We start from the raw sequence: 21,086 nt of genomic DNA, 5'->3' as shown, positions 1-21,086 counted from the left end.
CAGAATGAGCACTGGGCTTCTTAATAACCCAGGAGCATCCCAAGTTTTTTTTTTTTTTTCAGTAGTGGGCAGAAATTCTTATGTGTGTGGGCCTCGTGAATTTTTTTTATCACTAGCAATGGTAAAGTGTTGCCTGTTGGCTGTTTTAAAATATGGAGGTTTTTTTTTAGCAGCAATAAAAACGTTTTAAAAACAGTCCAATACAGTATATTAGTACAAAAGTGGACAGTTACAAGCCCAGTGTTAGTCGCTGATCAGTTTTGATCAAGCCATTGAGTACTTAATAGATGGAACTATTTTCGAGAATCATAGGGTGTGTTTAGTCAGAACACATCTCGAGAAGCACCTCAGTAAATATCTTCATCAGATTTTCATAATTTAGACACCTGACTGCATTAAAATAAAATAAATCTCTATACTCTTTCCATTCTTCTAAATATTCCCATAAACTGATGATGGTTAAGAGCACGAACATAAAGAAAATATACACTCTTGATCCCTTTTTTCATAACATCAATCAATAATCGTATAGACTGAGCGCTTACTGTGAGCACAGCACTCTACTAAATGCTTGGGAGAGTGCACTTCGAGTCGGTAGACGTGCTCCCTGCCCACAAGCAACTTACTTTCAGTAAACTACCAATTAACCAATCAATGATATTTACTGAGCACTTACTGTGTGCAGAGCACCATACCAAGTGCTTGGAAGAGCACAATAGAACAGAGTTGGTAATGCCTTCTCGGTCCACAAGAAGCTCACAGTCTCGAGGAGGAGATTACAGACTAGAGGAGCTTAATTACTAATTAATTTCAGCCTGATAGCATGTCACTGGGTGGCAGTCAGTTCCAGAATGGTAGCACCAGGCATTCGGTTAGGCATAGACCGGCCTAGGAGTGCAAATGGGCCAACTAACTAGATAAAAACAAGTGGGCTGAATTCGGTCCGTGGACCGGATGTTGGACACCCCTGTTCTAAACCTTCCTATTACATATCATTGGCCTATTTTAATAGCATTTTTGTTTAATAGCAACAGTTACAAACACTTAGGGCAAAGTAATTAAGTTGAATAGAAGTCACAGCTTCTTAAAGATATTTGGGATTCCGTCTTAAATGAGGGCAAACATTTTTGCCTTGATCTTATCCATTCTCTTGCCTTCTGGCATTGAAAACGTCAGCTCAATTTTGCTTTTAGGGACATTCTAAAATTCAAATAGATTCAGTAGGAGTGAGATTACTTGTCATGCTTGACACTGCTTTTCGAAGTTTTCCATGTGCTCTATAAACATTGCCAAAATGGACAATTGTTTGTTGCCCAGAGGATTTTACATTCACAGAAATATAATTTTAGGGTACACCAAATTTATGATTATCATTTTAGGGAAGGCATATTTCTTTTTACCTGAATTTACAATAGTTCATTTATTTTGAAATATTTGCTGTCCTTATTCAAGTGCAACTTCCATGACTTTGGTATGTTCATTTGGCTAAAGGGCACAGTGATCTCAGCTTTCCTTCAGTCAATGCTCAAGATGTCAAGGGCAATTTAGCAGACCGCTCTGGCCACAAATGATCCAAACTGCTACTGTTTCCTTTGAGGAATAATATTTATTGGGATGAGCAAAGATTACTGAATAGAGTTGCAATATAGCTTTTCATGGTGACTTTTGAAGCAGTGAATCGAAAAGGTCAGTTCAATACAATTTTTCTTTAAAGAGAACAGGTGTACACATAAAATCTAATAGTTTCAGGGTCACAGAAGATACATTTATTGATGATTTTTTTAATGAGTAGAACTTGACCTTTGGTCATTCGTGTCTGCCACACAAACTACCCAACTCCCAAGTGTAATGTGGCCAGCATTAAGAAGGTCACAAATGTAAAGGTTTCATGCTACCAATCAATCCGTCAATCAATCAATGTTATTTATTGAGCGCTTGTTGTGTACAGAGCATTGTACTATGTGCTTGGGAGAGTACAGTACAATACTATTGGTGGACATGACCCCTGCCCTCAAGAAACCTACAATCTAGTGGGGAAGACAGACACTGAAATAACGTACAGATAGGGAAAGTAACAGAGTGTAAGGATAAGCAGAGAAGCAGCATGGCTCAGTGGAAGAAGTGCGGGCTTGGGAGTCAGAGGTCATGGGTTCTAATCCCGGCTCTGCCACTTATCAGCTGTGTGACTTTGGGCAAGTCACTTAACTTCTCTGTGCCTCAGTTACCTCATCTGTAAAATGGGGATTAAGACTGTGAGCCCCATGTGGGACAACCTGATTATCTTGTATCTCCCCCAGTGCTTAGAACAGTGCTTGGCACATAGTAAGCACTCAACAAATACCAAAATTATTATTATTATTACTATTATAATATGTACATAAGAGCTATGGGGCTGAGGGAGGGCTGAATATCAAGTGCTTAAGGGGTACAGATCTAAGTGCATAGGAAAAGCAGGAGGGAGGGTGAATAGGATAGGGACATGGGTTAACCAGGGAAGGCCTCTGTGAGAAGATGTGATTTTAGTAGCTTTGTAGATGGGGAGAGTGGTGGTCTGTCATATATGTAGGGGGAGGCAGTTCTGGACCAGAGGGAGGACATGGGCAAGGGTCAGTGGTGAGATAGATGATTGAGGTACAGAGAGTAGGTTGGTGTGCGAAGATCACCTCTAGAGAGGTGGCTGATGTGGATAAAAGAGTGGATAATGACCTAGGTGGTGATCATGGCATCAGGTACTGCTGCTTCCATCAAAGCCATAGCAGCTGGTGCCACCACTGCCATGCAGGACATGGCAAGCTCGAAGGCCCAGAGGGATGGTACTGGTACTTAATGCTGTGAACAGTGGAGGTCTTCATTTTGTCTATCTCTTCCCCTCCCACTGTCTCTACCTCCATTTTTTTCCTATCCTCCTCTGTCTATCCCCCTCCTCTACCTTTCTCAATCAATCAATAGCATCTATTGAGCAGTGTGGCCTAGTGGAAAGAACATGGGCCTGGGAGAAAGAGGACCCAGATTCTAATCCTGACTCCACCATATACCTGCTGTTTGACCTTGGGCAAGTCAGTTAATCAATCAATCATATTTATTGAGCGCTTACTGTGTGCAGAGCACTGTACTAAGCACTTGGGAAGTACAAGTTGGCAACATATAGAGACGGTCCCTACCCAACAGTGGGCTCACAGTCTAGAGACAGAGAGTTAAATTCTCTGTGCTTCAGTTCCCTTGTCTGCAAAATGGGGATTTAGTACCTGTTCTCCCTCCTACTCAGACTGTGAGGCCCATGTGGACCTGATTATCTTGCATCTACCCCAGTGCTTTGTACAGTTCTTACCACATAATAAGCACTTAACAAAGAGCACGATTATTATTATTGTCACTTTGTACAGAGCACTGTACTAAGTGCTTCTCCCTTTATCTGTCTGGGCTCCTCTCAGGCTTTCTCTTTATCTCTTTCTACAGTGCTCTGCACATAGTAAGTACTCCATAAATACCACTGATTGCTTGATTTCTGCCCTCTTTTCTGACCCTTTCCTGCCATTTCAGTCCCACCCAATGGGGTTCCCATCCCCATCCAAAATATGGTCATTTTAGTAGTTGTAGCAAAAAGGAAGAAATACCAGGGTATTGATTCAGAAACCTTGGCCAACAGGGTGCTCTCTATCTAGATGAAGGGTGGACAGATACAGAGGGAAAGGATAATGGTAAATTCAGCAAACATAAAAATGAAAATCAACAGCAATTTAGTAAAATCAATAATAAAAGTAAGGGAAATAGTCTTAGATTCCTCACTATTTTTTTATGGCATTTGTTAAGCACTTACTATGTGTCAAACACTGTTCTAAGTGCTGGGATAGGTACAAGTTAATTAAGTCAGACACAGTGTCTGTCCCACATGGGGCTCACAGTCTAAGTAGGAGGAAGAACAGGTATCCCCATTTTACAGTTGGGGAAGCTGAGGCACTGAGAAGGCGATTGACTTGCCCAAGGTCACATAGCAGGTAATTGGCAGAGCTGGGATTAGAACCCAGGTCCTTCTGACTCCTAGGCCCATACTGTCTCCACTAGGCCATGCTGCTTCCCTTGCTGTTCCAGGCAAGACCATCCTTAGTTCAAGCTGTTCCAACATTCCAACTGTTGTATCAAGTCACGTTCCTTCTTTACCTGTCTCCACTTTTGTGGATGGGGAGGGATGGGATTTTGAACTGTGTTGTCAGGCAGCAAGGAAGTAGGGTGGGGGGGACCAAGGATGTAGACCTCCCTCCCCCATGTAGAGCTCCCTCCCCCTCCCCCTGACCAACCCAGCCCTGGCGGTAGAGGGCTGGGATCAATCTCTTCGTTCACCCTCCCTCTGCTTCTGTGGGAGGTGAGGCACAGGAGCTTGACAGCAGACACTTTATCACTCACCACAGTATTGTCTCTTGGAAAAATAAAGTTATGGAGGAAATGAGCCTGGGATGGGGAAGCAGTGGAGATAGTTACCTTCCCAATCCCACTATCCCACCGTGGGGAGCGTGGGAAAGATAGGGAGTATGTGCACACAAACCGTACCCAACGGCTCAAAGCCAAACAGACTCAACAACAGGAGATAAAGGGACCAGGGCAAGAAAAACAACCTTGCACCTGCAAAGCTTGGAGGCAACCTCAAGGCCATATCCACAGCCAGCAATGGTTGGCAACGGGTGGCTGGGGGCCAGCCAGAGCAAACGCTTCGTGATGGACAGAGCTGTTGCTAGGCTAGTGGCTGGAGGGTGGCGAGTGAGTGTGCTACATGGCCTGAGAAAATCCTGCCCCCCGGGCAACGGGGGGTATAAGAGACGAACAAGACAAGGGGGGTGCAAGCTCACACACACACACAGGTGCCCTCTCTCCCTCCCTTTCTCTCTCTCTCTCCTTCTCTCTTTCTTTATTAACCATGTAATCACTGATAGCAAATAAACGGCAACCAAGCTTTGGACCTCTGGCTGACTCTTCCTGGTGTGAACGCGCGGCCTGCGTCCGGAGACGTCCGAAGACCCGGAAAGGGTAAGAACCCGAGAGTTGCCCCCGAAACCCCGGGGAGCAACGTCCCACGAGGTTGCTCCAGCTTTGACTCCATTCTCCCATAGACTGGGATCAGGATGGCTGTCAGGGATGGGAATTCCTCAGCATTGGCTTTAAGGGCAGTCCATCGCCTCGCCCCCTCCTACCTCACCTCGCTCCTCTTCTTCTACAACCCTGCCCACACACTTCACTCCTCTAGTGCTAACCTTCTCACGGTACCACCATCTCACCTGTTTCACCGCCGACCCCTAACCCACGTCCTACCTCTGGCCTGGAATGCCCTCCCTCCTCAAATCCAACAGACAATTACTCTCCCCTGCTTCAAAGCCTTATTGGAGGCACAACAAAAGACCTTCCCAGACTAAGCCCCACTTTTCCTCATCTTCCACTCCCTTCTGGGTCTCCCTGACCTGCCCCCCTTTGCTCTTCTCCTCTCCCAGCCCCACAGCATTCATGTAAATATCTGTAATTTTATTTATTTGTATTGATGATTGTCAACCCCCCACCCCCGAAACTGTAAGCTCATTGTGAGCAGGGAATAAATGTCACTGTTTATTGTTATATTGTACTTTCCCAATCACTTAGTACAATGCTCTACACACAGTAAACCCTCAATAAATGTGCTTGAATGAATGAATGAATGAAAGAATGAACTTTGGACAACAGCGACAATATTAGTGGTGGTGGAGGAATCAAGAATACACAGTTGGAGCAGCAGAGGTAACTGGCTCCCTGTCTGTTTTTCCCTCTGTCTCTCATCCTTTTCTCCTGTTTATGCCCACCATTCAATCGTATTTATTGAGCGCTCACTGTGTGCAGAACACTGTACTAAGCGCTTGGGAAGTACAAGTTGGCAACATATAGAGACAGTCCCTACCCAACTGCGGGCTCACAGTCTGTTTCTTCCCCGGGACAGAGAGAGAAAGGGAAATGGAAAGGGGATGAGAGAGGGAAAAGAGGCCAAGAGAGAGGGGAAGTCCTTGCCACGTTCTGTTCCTGCCACTATCGCCAACTTCTGCTGCCCATACTGCCAGTATGACCCACGCAGAAGTGATGGTGGCCTTAAGCCCCTTGAACTGGGGCAACTGCCAGTGTTGCCATTTTTCTCTTTTTCTTCTTCCCTCCATCCTCCCATGGTCAGTTTTTGCTTATCTCTCATGTGGGTGTCATTCTTCGCCATCCAATTTAGAGCCCTCACTTTACAACTGAGGTTTGGATATCTTAAAGTTTGGGATTAAGTTTGAGTCCGACAGCCTAAATTACACAAAGATGTATTAATGTTGCTATGTGTGCTCTGATGTTCATTTAGCTGGTTGAATCATTTGTGACCTGATGTAGAGTAGGTAATATTACTGAAGAAACACTTGCCATCTTAGCTCTTGGTGGGTGGGGAACGTTCCTACCAACTCTGTTGTACTCTCCCAAGTGCTTAGTACAGTGCTCTGTCTACAGTAAGTGCTCAATAAATGCCATTGATTGATTGATTGATGTAACTATCATGGTTCATGAATGATAAAAGTGAAAGCTAAAATAAGACCCCATCTTTTGAAATTAAAACCCATTGCTCAGCACATGGTAAATACCGCAGTAAATAAGCACTATAACCAACCAATTTTTACCTTTTCTCCTCCCTCCACTGCCGGGGGCTCTGCAAGGCCCATCTCACCTCCTGGCCATTACTACGATTGAATGACCGACTGGCTGACCAAGGCTGCAGTGTGCCCTACATGGCAACTTAATCCCTCTAAGCACTGGGGAGGTTACAAGGTGATCAGGTTGTCCCACGGGGGGCTCACTGTCTTAATCCCCATTTTACAGATGAGGTTACTGAGGCACAGAGAAGTTGAGTGACTTGCCCAAAGTCACACAGCTAACAATTGGCAGAGCCGAGATTTGAACCCATGACCTCTGACTCCAAAGCCTGGGCTCTTTCCACTTAGCCATGCTGCTTCTTCCCTAGGTGGCAGGAGACCCAGCTCTGTTCCCTCTACCTTCACTCTGGGCAGTAGGGTAGCCCCTCCCAATCCCCAACTGATGGCAGTGAGCCTCAGTGGACCTAAGGCAAGATTCTGTTTATCTCTTCCTCTACCTCTGTATCTCCATTTCTGGCTGTAGTCTCTGGCTCTGGGCATGTCCTTGGCCTCATATCTCTGGATGTTCCTCTGTGGTTCTCTGGCTCTGGGTGCATCTCAGCATATATCACTCTTTTTTTTTAACCCCGTCTTCTGAAAACTCTGTAACTAATCCACCCCTCTTCCTTATCAATCAATCAATCAGTCAATTGTATTTATTGAATGCTTACTGTGTGCAGAGCACTGTTACAAGAGCATGGGAGAGTACAATATAACAGGGTTGGTAGACACGTTCCTTGCCCACAACAAGCTTACAGTCTGGAGGACAAGCTTACAGGGTAGAGGACTTATAAAGAATTCACAGCTATTCACCTTCCTTGAGGGGGAGCTCAGTAATGACCACTTCCATTTCTCGATCCTCTGTTACTCATCCCCTTCCTCCGTTTGACCACCTCTGCTCATCTCCCCAACAGCTTTAGAGAATGGGAGAAGCTGGAAAGGCACAGGAAAATGTGACAGTTGGCAACGTCCCATGATCCCAGCTGCCTAATCCTGATGATGGGGAGTAGTTTTGGGACCAACCTGCACCCTGGAAACAGGCCGATCCTCCAGGCGCTGTGCTGATCAGGTTGGAGTAGCACTTCTATTTTAAGCCACGGAGCACCAGTTTGACTGCTGCCTCCACCAGAGCCTGGGGCTTAAAGTTGTTTTTTAAGGATGCTAAGGATTTTTTTTTTGAGTTTGAAAATGGGTTTTAAAACTTAATCTGGGCTTTTAAAAAAGTTTTTGTAAAAGGAGCTTGGGAAAAAAATAACCTTTTCTGAAAGCCTTGGGCTCAGACCAGTGCAGGAGTGAAGCTGCACAGCCCTGTAGCTTGCAAAGAAATGTCATGCCTTGACCTGGTTTAGCAACCACTACAGGGTCAGTCCAATGAGCTCTCTTCTTTGTAGTCACCAGGATGTCAGATTACTAGGTTTACCTACCTGGAGCTTCGTCCTCGAGGTTAGGACTGGGTACCCTAACTTTCAGCAGGTCAGGCAGTGGGCTGAGTGAGTCAAAAGAAAATGGCCCATCCAAGTTAGGGACCAAACCATCAACCCATCAGTGGTATTTGTTGAGTGCTTGCCATGTACAGCGGCCTGTACTAAGCACCTGGGAGAGGTTGTGAGCTCCCCAAGGGACAGAGACTGTTTCTAATTCCACCTGTGGTATTCTCTTCCAGTACAGTGTTCTGGACACAGTAAGCGCTTAATAAAGACTATTACTGCTGCAATACAATAGAGTTGGAAGACATGTCCCCTGTGGACCAGGCAGTTACAATCTAGAGGAGGAGACAGACATTAAAATAAATTACACAAATTTACACAAGTGCTGTGGGGCTGAGGGTGGGGTCAATATCAAGTGCTTAAAGGGTACAGATCCCAAGTGCGTAGGTGACACAGAAGGGAGAGGGAGTAGGGGAAATGAGGGCTTAAGTCAGGGAAGGCCTCTTGGAAGAGAGGTGATTTTAATAAGGGTCTGAAGGTGGGGAGAGTGGTGGTCTGTCAGATATGAAGGGGGAGGGAGTTTCCGGCCAAAAGAAGGATGTGGGCAAGGAGTTGGCAGTGAGATAGACAGGATCGAGGTACAGTGAGGAAAATGGCTTTGGAGGAACGAAGCATCTGGGCTGGGTCATAGTAGGAAATCAGTGAGGTAAGATCGGAGTGGGAGAGTCGATTGAGTGTCTTAAATAATCATACTTCATGCTGCTGCCCGGATTGTCTTTGTCCAGAAGCACTCTGGGCATGTTACTCCCCTCCTCAAAGATCTCCAGTGGCTACCAATCAATCTGCGCATCAGGCAGAAACTCCCCACCCTGGGCTTCAAGGCTGTCCATCACCTCGGCCCCTCCTACCTCACCTCCCTTCTCTCCTTCTACAGCCCACCCCGCACCCTCCGCTCCTCTGCCGCTAATCTCCTCACCGTACCTCGTTCTCGCCTGTCCCACCATCGACCCCCGGCCCACGTCATCCCCCGGGCCTGGAATGCCCTCCCTCTGCCCATCTGCCAAACTAGCTCTCTTCCTCCCTTCAAGGCCCTACTGAGAGCTCACCTCCTCCAGGAGGCCTTCCCAGACTGAGCCCCTTCCTTCCTCTCCCCCTTGTCCCCCTCTCCACCCCCACATCTTACCTCCTTCCCTTCCCCACAGCACCTGTATATATGTATATATGTTTGTACATATTTGTTACTCTATTTATTTATTTTACTTGTACATATCTATTCTATTTATTTTATTTTGTTAGTATGTTTGGTTTTGTTCTCTGTCTCCCCCTTTTAGACTGTGAGCCCACTGTTGGGTAGGGACTGTCTCTATATGTTGCCAACTTGTACTTCCCAAGCGCTTAGTACAGTGCTCTGCACACAGTAAGTGCTCAATAAATACGATTGATGATGATGATGATGATGATGATGAATTATGGTATTTTTAAGTGCTTACTACATGCCAAACATTGGGGTAGATTCAAGATAATCAGGTTGGACACACAGTCCCTGTTCCACATGGGTCTCACTGTCTAAGTAGGGTAGAATAGGATTCAATCCTCAGCGTGGCTCAGTGGAAAGAGCCCGGGCTTTGGAGTCAGGGGTCATGGGTTCAAATCCCAGCTCTGCCACATGTCTGCTGTGTGACCTTGGGCACGTCACTTAACTTCTCTGAGCCTCAGTTCCCTCATCTGTAAAACGGGGATTAAGACTGTGAGCCCCACGTGGGACAACCTGAACACCTTGTATCCCCCCAGCGCTTAGAACAGTGCTTTGCACATAGTAAGCACCTAACAAATGCTATTATTATTATTATTATTATTTTTACAGGTGAGGAAACTGAAGCACAAGCAGTGAGGTTACTTGCTCACGATCATTTAGCAGCAAGTGCTGGAGCTGGGATTAGACCCCAGGTCCTCTTTCTACTAGGCCACACTGCCTCCCTTATAAATTATTTACTCATTTATTTATTCATATTATTATCTGCCTCCCCTTCTAGACTGTAAACTCATTATGGGCAGGGAAAGTGTCTGCTAATTCTGCTGTATTGTACTCTCCCAAGTGCCTAGGACAGTGCTCTGCACATAGTAAGTGCTCAAGAAACACCATTGATTGATGGATTTTAAGCCAATGGTAAGGAGTTTCTGTTTGATGCAGAAGTGGATGGGAAGTGATTGGAGGTTTTTGAGGGGTGGGGAGATGCGAATTGAACTTTTTTTAGAAAAATGATGAGAGATAGGCAGGTGGCAAAGATTACTGCCCCAAATTGGTTCTGCAAAGCAGCAGCAGGAGCTGTTGCCACCTGGAGCAGGGTATAAGTATAGGCAAAAGGGAATGATTGGGAGTCACATGGAGGCCTCCCAGATTGTTAGAGGCAGGGGAGAAGAAATAGGTTTGGGTGCTATAGCAGCTTCCTGGAACACCAGTGACCAGGTAAGGCGGCCCTTTACACTCAGCTGGTTGAAAGGGAAAAGCACCCAAGAAATGATAATGGGAGGAGGGGAATGAGCCTGATCCTGTACATATGTGTGTGTGTGTATCTATATAGATATATAATGTAGATTATCTTTTTACAGATAATCTGGAGATTACACATTTTGCCAACAGTGGACTAAAGGATTTACAATATTCTTATGGTATAAAGTAGCTCTTTCAGTGTTTATTGTATACATCAGTGAAGGATGGCTCATGACACTTACGACATGCATTTTTTTTAGGATATTTGTTAAGCACTTACTATGTGCCAGGTGCTGTACTAAGTGCTGGCTGTGGGTAGATACAAGTTAATCATGTTGGACACAGTCCCTGTCCCATACGGGGCTCACAGTCTTTTATAGATGAGGTAAGTGAGGCACAGACAATTACTCTTCCCCACGTCAAAGTATTACAGAAGGCACATCTCCTTCAAGAGGCTTTCCCTGACTAAACCCTCCTTTCCTCTTCTCCTACTCCCTTCTGCATCACCTAACCTGCTTCCTTTATTCATCCTCCCTCCCAGCCCCACAGCACTTATGTATAGATCTGTAATTTATTTATTTATATTAATGTCTGTATCAGGGAATGTGCCTGTTTATTGTTATATCGTACTCTTCCAAGTGCTTAGTACAGTTCTCTGCACACAGTAAGCGCTGGATAAATACAATTGACTGACACAGAGAAGTGTAGTGACTTGTCCAAGGTCACACAGCAGCCAAGTGGCAGAGCTGGAATTAGAACCCAGGTCCTTCTGACTTCCAGGCCTGGGCTCTACCCACTAGGCCATGCTGCTTCTCATTATATGAACAGTATCCACTGGCTCTATTACACCATTGCAGGGAGTTGTAAGAGAGAAGCATATCTGTCTCCAGAGAGCTGTCTGGATCTACCTTAGGATATCTCATTTGGAGTCCCTGAAGTCACTCATTTGGCTTTGTAATCAGAACAATCAAAGGCAGCTATCCATCAGGAAATGAGAGTGATGTTTGAAAAACACCAATAAATTGTGTTTTAGACTGTGAGCCCACTGTTGGGTAGGGACTGTCTCTATATGTTGCCAACTTGTACTTCCCAAGCGCTTAGTACAGTGCTCTGCACACAGTAAGTGCTCAATAAATACGATTGATTGTGTTGCTCTATATGCTAAAGTGACCTTGACAAGGCACTTTTTTTTACCCCTTATACCGTATTTTTAAGTGCTTACCACTGTTCTAAGCACTGGGGTAGTTACAAGTTAATTAGGTCGGACACAGTCCCTGTCCCACATGGGGCTCACAGTCCAAAAAGAAGTGAAAAAAGGTATACCCATTTTACAGTTGAGGAAATTGAGGCACAGATAAGTTAAGCAATTGGAAGAGGCAGGATTAGAATCCAGGTCCTTCTGACTCTCAAGCCCATGCTCTCTCCACTAGGCCACACTGCTTAAACCCTCTGGCCACAGGGACCCTATGACATTTCCAATGCAACCAGTATCTACATGACTACATGACTACATACATGACCCCTTTCAGACTGTGAGCCCACTGTTGGGTACGGACTGTCTCTATATGTTGCCAACCTGTACTTCCCAAGTGCTTAGTACAGTGCTCTGCACACAGTAAGCGCTCAATAAATACAATTGATTGATTGACTAACAAGGAGTACTTTTAATTATGAAGCATAAACAACATTGTCACTACCAAATGCTGTTTTTTGAGCATGCCAACACTAATTGTTGGTTTTATTTTTCTTTTGACTACATTATAAAATGAATAGTTTTTAAATTCCAAAGGAATGAATCTAGCAATGGTCGAATATTCATGGTTACTTCTTTATGTCAATGCTTAATCATGACCCAACTGTAAGTTTTAATATTTGGAGAAGAACTGGGCTATAAAATATTCAATACAATGCTAAATTCATTCAGTTTTAAGTGATTGAGAATTAGGGTTCTCCTAAGACTAATAAATATAAAACAAGTTCAAAGCACTACAATTAAATATAAATCAAAATAAATTATTGCATTATAAAATATCTCATAAACTTTTTTGAAAATTAAATTTGATTCTAATTACTGCATCATAAAAGTACACAGCTTTAGCATGAGAAGGTTAATAAGCTAGATTTTAGGAGAAAAAAGGAATATGGACATAAAAACAAGGGTATCATAAAGCACCAAACACACCCAATATATAAACATGAGTTTTAATGTATGCACAACAAAATTTGCAATAGATTAAATTAAGTTAGTCCAAGTTCCTTATTATTTTCACCAGGGTTGATAGGAAAAGAGTGGTTTATAAACTGCTATCAATGTAAAAGATGATGCAACAGAAACAATCAGTGGTAATTATTGAGCACTTGAGCAGAGCACTTGAGAGAGTTGGTAGACGGTCCCTGCCCACAGCAGGCTTACAGTTTAGAGGACAGGGAGGCGCTGTCGATTTTAAGGCAAAAAGGAATGTAACCAGCTGCTTGAAAAGGGGTTATCAAAGTCATAAATGTGTGTACCTGCCATGCACAATTGCTTTCCTTACTGAATTTCTTCTGCAGAACTAGGACAGATAAAGAAAAAGTAACTTTTGCACTATCTCTCCATAGGAGGGATGGACTTTTCAAAAATGTTAACTTCTCTAGAACAGTTCACAGACTCTTAGCTGTATTTATCCAGCCTCTGTTCCCAGGACATGGTTTCACTGCTCAATTGAGTCCGTTCAATAGAATGGTGAAACTGCTTATGGCGAATATGCTTATATCATATCATCATGCACATTGATCTTGATGGGAACAAAGAGCCTAACTCCTAACTAGGTGCATCAGCAATGTTAGGAAGTGGGTGGAAAGATATGGGAACACTTTCCTTCATTAGATTGGCTAATGTGGACAGACCTTACTTCCCTCTATAAAATCACTCTAAACTGCTGGCCAGGGCTCATGGCATGGAGTGGCAATGTACAATCTAAATGATATGTACTGAGCTGTTAACAGTGGCATGGCAGTGCATAGAAGAGTGTTGATTTCCACCCTGCTACGGGGGAAAAGGCACCTGCCAAAAGTGGTAGGAGTACAGTTCTCCAATTATGTCCAAAAAAGACTACTCATTTTCCCTATCGAATCTTCTCTTCCACCTAATTTTCCCATCACAATTGACTGTAAACTCATTGTGGGCAGGAATGTGTCTTATGTTGTTATATTGTACTCTCCCAAGCACTTAGTGACCCTCTCAGGATTGCACCTGGAGAGTTTCTAGTACTCTACCAGTATCAACTACGGTCGGGAGAGTCACGCTGAGGCATACCCATTCCATTCCTAGCTTGGCCAGTGGCTAGTGAGTGGAAGGCAATCTGCTACAAGTCAAATCTCACCTGTGCTGGGCAGCAGTGGCATGGGAGAGAGTCGAGGGTGGAGACTTATGTTTACTGTATGGAAGGAGGCAGTGGTAAAACTCTTCTGTATTTTTGCCAAGCAAACACTACCAGAACGATGACAGATAGAGGTGGGACGTTCTGGGAGAGATGTGTCCATGGTGTTGCTATGGGTCGGCTTTGGGACAAAGCCATAAAAGCTTGGACATATGGGATTTCTGACCATTTCTCTAACCGCCTGCAATATAAGTCCAGCTGGAAAATAGTATTATAACTTACGGACCCATATTCGGGCCAGACCTCCTGATCCTCTAATTTATACTGGGGCCATTTTGTGGTGCACAAAAAAATCAGATGCTGGCATTTTAAGTCGGCCAAACCAAATTTGTCCTTATTCTTGGTGTTCAGCAGGCAACCCAATGGGGAGTTGCCTGGAATTGAGGAACCTTGTCCCATAACGGGTGAAAAACGTTCCTCTTTTGGGGTGCTGGAAAAAAATTGTCCCATAATGGGTGGAAAACGTTCCTTTTTTGAGGTCTGTGTCTGTTTCGGGTTACAACCGACCCGGTCGGCCTTTCTTCCCCCCTAGTGAGCCTAGGGACTAGAGGGTGCCTCTGCGAGAGCAGACAAGAACAATTCCGGTTCTGTGTCTGTCTTGGGCTATGTCCGAGCACCGCGTGGTGTCCCACTGGCGCTGGAATACCCAGACCGTCTCCTGACGAGAGGTCCTTTTCCCAGACCGACCCGGTCGGCCTTCCTTCCCCCCTAGTGTACCCAGGAACTAGAGGGTGCCTCCGCGAGAGCAGACAAGAACAATCCCAGTTCTGTGTCTGTTTCGGGTTATGCCCGTGCACCGAGTGGCGTCCCACTGGCGCTGAAATGCCCGAACCGTCTCCTGATGAGACGTCCTTTCCCAGACCGACCCGGTCGACCTTCCTTCCCCCCTAGTATACCCGGGAACTAGAGGGAGCCTCCGCGAGAGCAGACAAGAACAATTCCAGTTCTGTGTCTGTCTCGGGTTATGCCCGAGTGCCGTGTGGCATCCCACTTGCCCAAGCTGCGGTCCCTCCAACTCAAGGCGTCCCCTGATGAGAGGTCCCTTCCCCGGACTGCCTCCTGATGAGAGGTCTTTTTCCCGGACCACCTCCTGACGAGAGGTCCTTTTCCCGGGCCAACCCTGTTGGTCCTTCCTTCCCCCCTAGTGTACCCGGGAACTAGAGGGTGCCTCCGTGAGAACAGACAAGAACAATTAAAAAAAAAGAACTCACCACTCCGATGGCTTCAGGCTGTGCTGTGGTCAGCCAGGATGGCGGCAGTCACATCTACTGGATCTCCCCGTACGGGCCACCAAAATGATAGCGGTGGTTGTTCCGGATGGCCACCAAGTCACTGGGCGACTAAAGAATTAGTCAGACAGCATGTGACTGCCGAAAGTTTTAATAAAGTTTTTATTGGTAAGGCCGAAGACCGAATAGGGGGTAATGCACCCGGTGGGCTCATTTCCTTAAGGGAAAAGGCCCCAAAGACCGAATAGAGGGTAATGCACCCGGCGGGCTCATTTCCTTAAGGGAAAGGGCCCCAAAGACCGAATAGGGGGTAATGCACCCGGTGAGCTCATTTCCTTAAGCGAAAAGGCCCCGAGTGCCCAATACAACGGGCTTACATACCACTGTTGCTGATCACAGTGATTGGTAGATTTGAAAACAGTGGGGACTGGATTGGTGCAGTTTTGTTCAAGATTTGGTGCAGAGCTGGGCAGAGTCTATCTGCTTGTTTGGTTCCTGGACCCACACAGTGGGCTGCAAGGTCTAAGGACCATACCAAATATGGCAACAGAACCGCGTACATTCAAACAATATCTGCAACCTTTCCATGGTGCATGGGAGGGCCCCCATGATTAAGTGCTTGGGAGAGTACAATACAACAATAAACAGACAAATTCCCTGCCCACAATGAACTTGCAGTCTAGAGATGAACTAACAGTCTAGAGATGGTTTCCCATTCCTCTCCTCCTCAAGCATAACCTCCTGACTATTGGATTGAAGGCAATCAGCTTTCTCCCACCTACTTATTCACTCTCTTCTCGCACTACACCCCAGGTCACACTCTCTGTTCCTCTCAAAACTCACCTACTCACTGTGCCATGTTCTCTTCTCTTCTCTTTCACTGACCTCTTGGCACACCTTCTCCCTGTCTGGAGCTCCCTCCCCCTTCATATCTGACTATCCACAGTTCTCCTTATCTCCAAAGCCCTTCTAGAATTATATCTATTTCAGGAAGTTTTTCCTGATTGATTTCTCACCTCTCATCTGCGTTTATATCCCCCCCAGCTGCCACTTCATCACTTCTGTACCAACTAAGTGAGCAACTTAAGTGCTCACAATCTCCCATAGCACTTAAACACATAATTTACATGCCCCATTACTTAATTATTAACTCTTGTCCATTTACCCCTTTAACTTCTTCCTCCAATCTGAAACTTTAGTGTCTGTTTCTCTTGCTGGATTGTAAACTGGCAGGGGTCAGGAACTGGGTCCACAATTCCATTGTTCTCTCCTAAGTTCTTAGTACATGACTCTATACTGTGTAGATAGTCAGTAAATTCCACTGATTGAGATTCAGTGGTAGTGATGAGCACTATCCCAGCACTTCACTGAGTACTCTGCCACTCAGCTGGCCAGCAGCATACTAAAAAAAAGGAGGGATGCAAGATACACTTCACATCAGCTCAATAAGCACTTTGAACAGTGCTCGACACATAGCGCTTAACAAATACCATCATTATTATTAAATATGATTGACTGAATCAGCAAAATTCCACCACTCCTCTACCTTTAGGACTGAGCAGTCGGCTATGAATTGGAGAAGCAATCAATCAATCATTCAATCAATCAATGGTATTTATCGAGCACTGATTATATGCAGAGCACCATACTAAGCACTTGAGAGAATACGATATACCAGAGTTGGTAGACACGTTCGTTGCCCACAATGAGCTGTGGCTGGTTGAGGGAGTTTGTATTACTGGCTGTGGTAATGCATACTGTGTCCTGGAGCCATGACAAAGGCTCTGGTCTTATTAGGCATGTTCCCCCAAATCAGAAAACCTTTAAAATATTGTACTTACACTTGCTGCTCCAATTATAACTCACTTAAATAGGGTCAGTGTTCTGAATGTGTTTAGATTTGCCACCAATTGGCACTTGGCACCCTATTTAAGTGACTCATAATTGGAGCAGCAAGTGTAGGTACTATATTGTAAGTTTTCCGGTTTGGGGGAGCATGCCTAACAAGACTCCTTGTGGGCAGGGCATGTGTCTACCAACTCTGTTACAGTGTACTCTCCCAAGTGCTTAGTACAGTGTTTTGCACACAGTTAGTGCTCAATAAATACTATTGTTTGATCAATTGATTCCCAGGTTTGGCGGTTTAGTCACGGCATCAATGCCAATTAGAACACACTTTCTCTGTTGTTCAGCCGTATTTATGTGCTCAGAATTTTTGCGTTTGTGCAGCTCCAGTGTTGTTTTTTTATAAAAATTCCTCAACATCAAATTACTTTTCTTCTCCCTGGAGAGGGCACAATCCAGGCTTTGCCAGAGGAGTGAAAATGTCTAGGCACAGTGCTGCAGACCCAGGCTTAACCAATGGTCACCTCAAGATAACAAAGAGCAGATGACCCTTAGCTTCAAGCCTGCCCAGAATAGAAGGTATCTTTCAGTTGCTTTGATGAAGCATAAACAATTTTCCAAAACTTCACTTGGGGTTTATATACCCAGTGCAATTGAGCCAGGTATTGATCTATAATTCTATTTATTTATATTGATGCCTGTTTACTTGCTTTGAGTAAACCCTCCTCTAGACTGTAAGCCTCTTGTGTGCAGGGATTGTCTCTATTGCTGAATTGCACTTTCCGAGCACTTAGTACAGTGCTGTGCACACAGTAAGCGCTCAATAAATGCTATTGAATGAATGAGTGAACCAACCAATTTAATTTCAATTCATGAACCAGACTATTAAAAATTATGGTAGTTTCAAAAGAAACAATGCATCTAAAAACAAATCATAGACGTTAACTTCTGAAACAATGAAGCAGAATTAAGACAATGATAGTTGTTTTCTGGGCTGAAGAACCTTATCCAAGGCATGGGTCCTGAAGACCATGAGTAAAAGATTAATGAGTCACATCTGGTCCTGCCTGGGCTAGAGAAGCAGCATGATGTATGGAGACAGAAGGTTATGGGTTATCATGCCAGCTCTGCCACTTGTCTGCTGTGTGACCTTGGGGAAGTCTCTTCACTTCTCTGGGCCTCATCTGTAAAATAGGGATTGAAGCTGTGAGGCCCTTGTGGGACAGGGACTGTGTCCAATCTGATTTTCTTGTATCCAGCCTGGTATTTAGTACAGTACCTGGCACATTGTAAGTGCTTAATAAATACCGTTATCATTATTATTATTATTAGAGAGCTCCAGCCATCCTCTCCTGAAAGAGCTGCTCTCCTTTCCACTTTATTCTCTTGCCTGGCCTGCCCCCTGCTGCTGCTATCTGTCTCCAATTTGTCCACTAGCTACCACTCCTTCTTCCTTCCTTTGGCCTGGCTGCCTCCTGCTGCTTCCTTACTTCTTTTTTTAATGGTATTTGTTAAATGTTTACTATGTGACAGGCACTGTACTAAGCACTGGGGTGGATACATGCTTATCAGGTTGGACACAGTCCTCATCCCACATGGGGATCACAATCTTAATCCCTATTTTACAGATGAGGTAACTGAGGCCCAGTTGAGTGATTTGCCGAAGGTCACACAGCAGACAAGTGGCAGAGTAAGAATGAGAACCCATTCTGATCACCAGGCCTGTGCTCTATCCCATAGGCCATGTTCCTTTGGCCACCATCCTTATTTCTTTCCGGACTTTCGGCTAAAATCAAGCATAGTAGCTGTTCTTTATCAGTTTAATATCTGATGTCTTCTATCTGAGGACACTTTTTTCCTCTAGACTGTAAGCTCAGTACAGACAGGGAACGTGTTTACCAACTCTATTATAGTGTACTCACCCAAGTGCTTAGTACAGTGCTCTACACACAGTAAGTGCTCAATAAATACCATTGATTGATTGATGGATTAGCTCTCCATTCATTCATTCATTCAATCGAGTTTACTGAGTGCTTACTGTGTGCAGAACACTGTACTAAGCGCTTGGCATAGTACAACACAGCAATAAAGAGAGACAATCCCTGCCCACAACTTGTTTCAGTCCTTCTGACCCTTCTGAGCTATCCCAGAAGCCATAGTGGATGTACATTCTGCACACACTCTCCATTCAGCCAATCTGAAGCTGAGGATCCTGCCAACCAATCCAAAGGTTTGGAGCCAGCAATTCAGACTGCACTGCCTGCTATATTGTTACATTGTACACTCCCAAGCTCTTAGTACAGTGCTCTGCACACAGTAAGTGCTTGATAAATGCAATTGACTGACTGGCCTTAGGATTTTATATTCAATCAATGAATTAATCAATAATATTTATTAAGCACTTACTCTGCACCAAAAACTCTACTAAGGGCTTGGGAGAGTACCCCAATATCCCTCTTGACTATAAACTTGTTGTGGCCGGTAAATGTGTCTACCAACCCTGTGATACTGTACTCTCCCAAATGCTTAGTACAGCTCTTTGCACAGAATAAGTGCTAAATAAATAAACTGATTGATTGATTGATTAGTATGGTATCTGGCACATAGTAAGTGCTTAACAAACACTGAAAGTATTAGAGATGGGGTTGTGTCTACCTACCTTATAGTATTCTTCCAAGCACTTAGTATGGCTAATGATAAAGCTGTCTTTGCGTTATAGAAACATGAAAATGGTCAGGAAAATTGACAAAATGGTATTTTGTATAGCCAATACTAGGATTAATTTTCTACATTATGTGCTCCCCTCCAGCTGGTTAACAAAACAGGGATTGCTCTTTCCTGTGTCCCCACTAGAACAAGATACCTTATTCAAGATCCCGTGATATGTCTGATTTGACTCAATCTTTAATATCATTTTCACTAGAGTATAGAAATCCAGATGGGCTCCCTTTTAAATGAAATGTAAGTAAAGAAGGAATCTGTCCCCAATAATGCTCTTGAAGTTTTCAATTGCTAGTCTATTAGTCTTGAATCTTACTGTCTCAGATTAACCAAGGCTCTAAAATGAATCCTGATCCATTCTGAAGGTCATAGCCTATTTATATTTATTTTTGTGGGATCTGAAGTTGTAATAAACAGTTCTACTGTCACAAACAATATTTTTACCCACATGCATTACCTTAACATCATACAATATGAATTGGTTTGGCATTTCTCTGCTTTCTCTTATTCTGTAATCTTCCAGGTTCTTCCAGGTTTCCTATCCCTCCCTTTCTTTTCCCTATTTCCCTTTGCCCCCTCCTCCAGGTTTCACAACTGTGGATAATTGAGTTTCTTCCTTGTCTCTGAAACTTCTAGTTCTCTTACATCTCTACACTTGTAGCCATCTGCCTATCCTGCTCTAAGTATCTTTTCTGCTGACTTGATATTTAAGATTTCCACAAGTGACATGAAAGTTAAAACCAATTTCTAGATTTTGATTTCTGGAAATAGCACATATACTTTCATCTATTTTCTAATCAAATTTACATTTTCATAATTACTGCTCTTTAAATTTTTTTAATGAAATTCAGCTTTATAAAATTAAACGGCTTAAATAAAATCAACCTCTTTGTCATGTTGTAAAGGCTATTTTCCAGGAGCCAAAAAGTGATTAATAACTTTTCAGAAAGACTGTAGATAAATTAAATTATTTCAGCAGAAGAAATTTACTTAGAATAATCAATTGTATTCTCCCCAGTGTTAGATAGGCAGGTGCATAGTTTTCCACCTGGGTTCCTCCTGTCTTGTGAAATGCCCAGATGAAAAGGGACAGAATAGGGATTACAACCCTTTGGTTTAATCTCATAACTCTCCCTGCATATGGAACCCTTGATAATGTAGTCCTCTCCAAATTGTCTCAAAATCTTTCTGCTTACTTTTGAAAACCTAAATATCCTGTCTGTGGAAATAAGTTCAAAGGGCTTACTGACTTCACTCACCCACAAAAGTAGTGTTATGTTGTGAGA

General features: G+C 44.1%; 1 non-coding gene and 1 pseudogene across 1 annotated transcript; both read left to right on the top strand.

Annotated features, from left to right (window-relative positions):
• Positions 1–13,800: 13,800 nt before the first annotated feature.
• Positions 13,801–13,938, top strand: LOC119920391. Its single transcript, XR_005448140.1, has one exon. It is a non-coding gene; the product is annotated as a small nucleolar RNA SNORA7 (small nucleolar RNA).
• A 4,907-nt stretch (positions 13,939–18,845) lies between these two features.
• LOC119920359 lies at positions 18,846–18,950 on the top strand (annotated as a pseudogene).
• Positions 18,951–21,086: the final 2,136 nt, after the last annotated feature.

This window comes from Tachyglossus aculeatus, chromosome X1 (assembly GCF_015852505.1).
Source record: "Tachyglossus aculeatus isolate mTacAcu1 chromosome X1, mTacAcu1.pri, whole genome shotgun sequence".
Lineage (NCBI taxonomy): Eukaryota > Metazoa > Chordata > Mammalia > Monotremata > Tachyglossidae > Tachyglossus > Tachyglossus aculeatus.
Note: the sequence above shows the minus strand (reverse complement) of the source record. Positions and strands in the feature narration are given on the sequence as shown.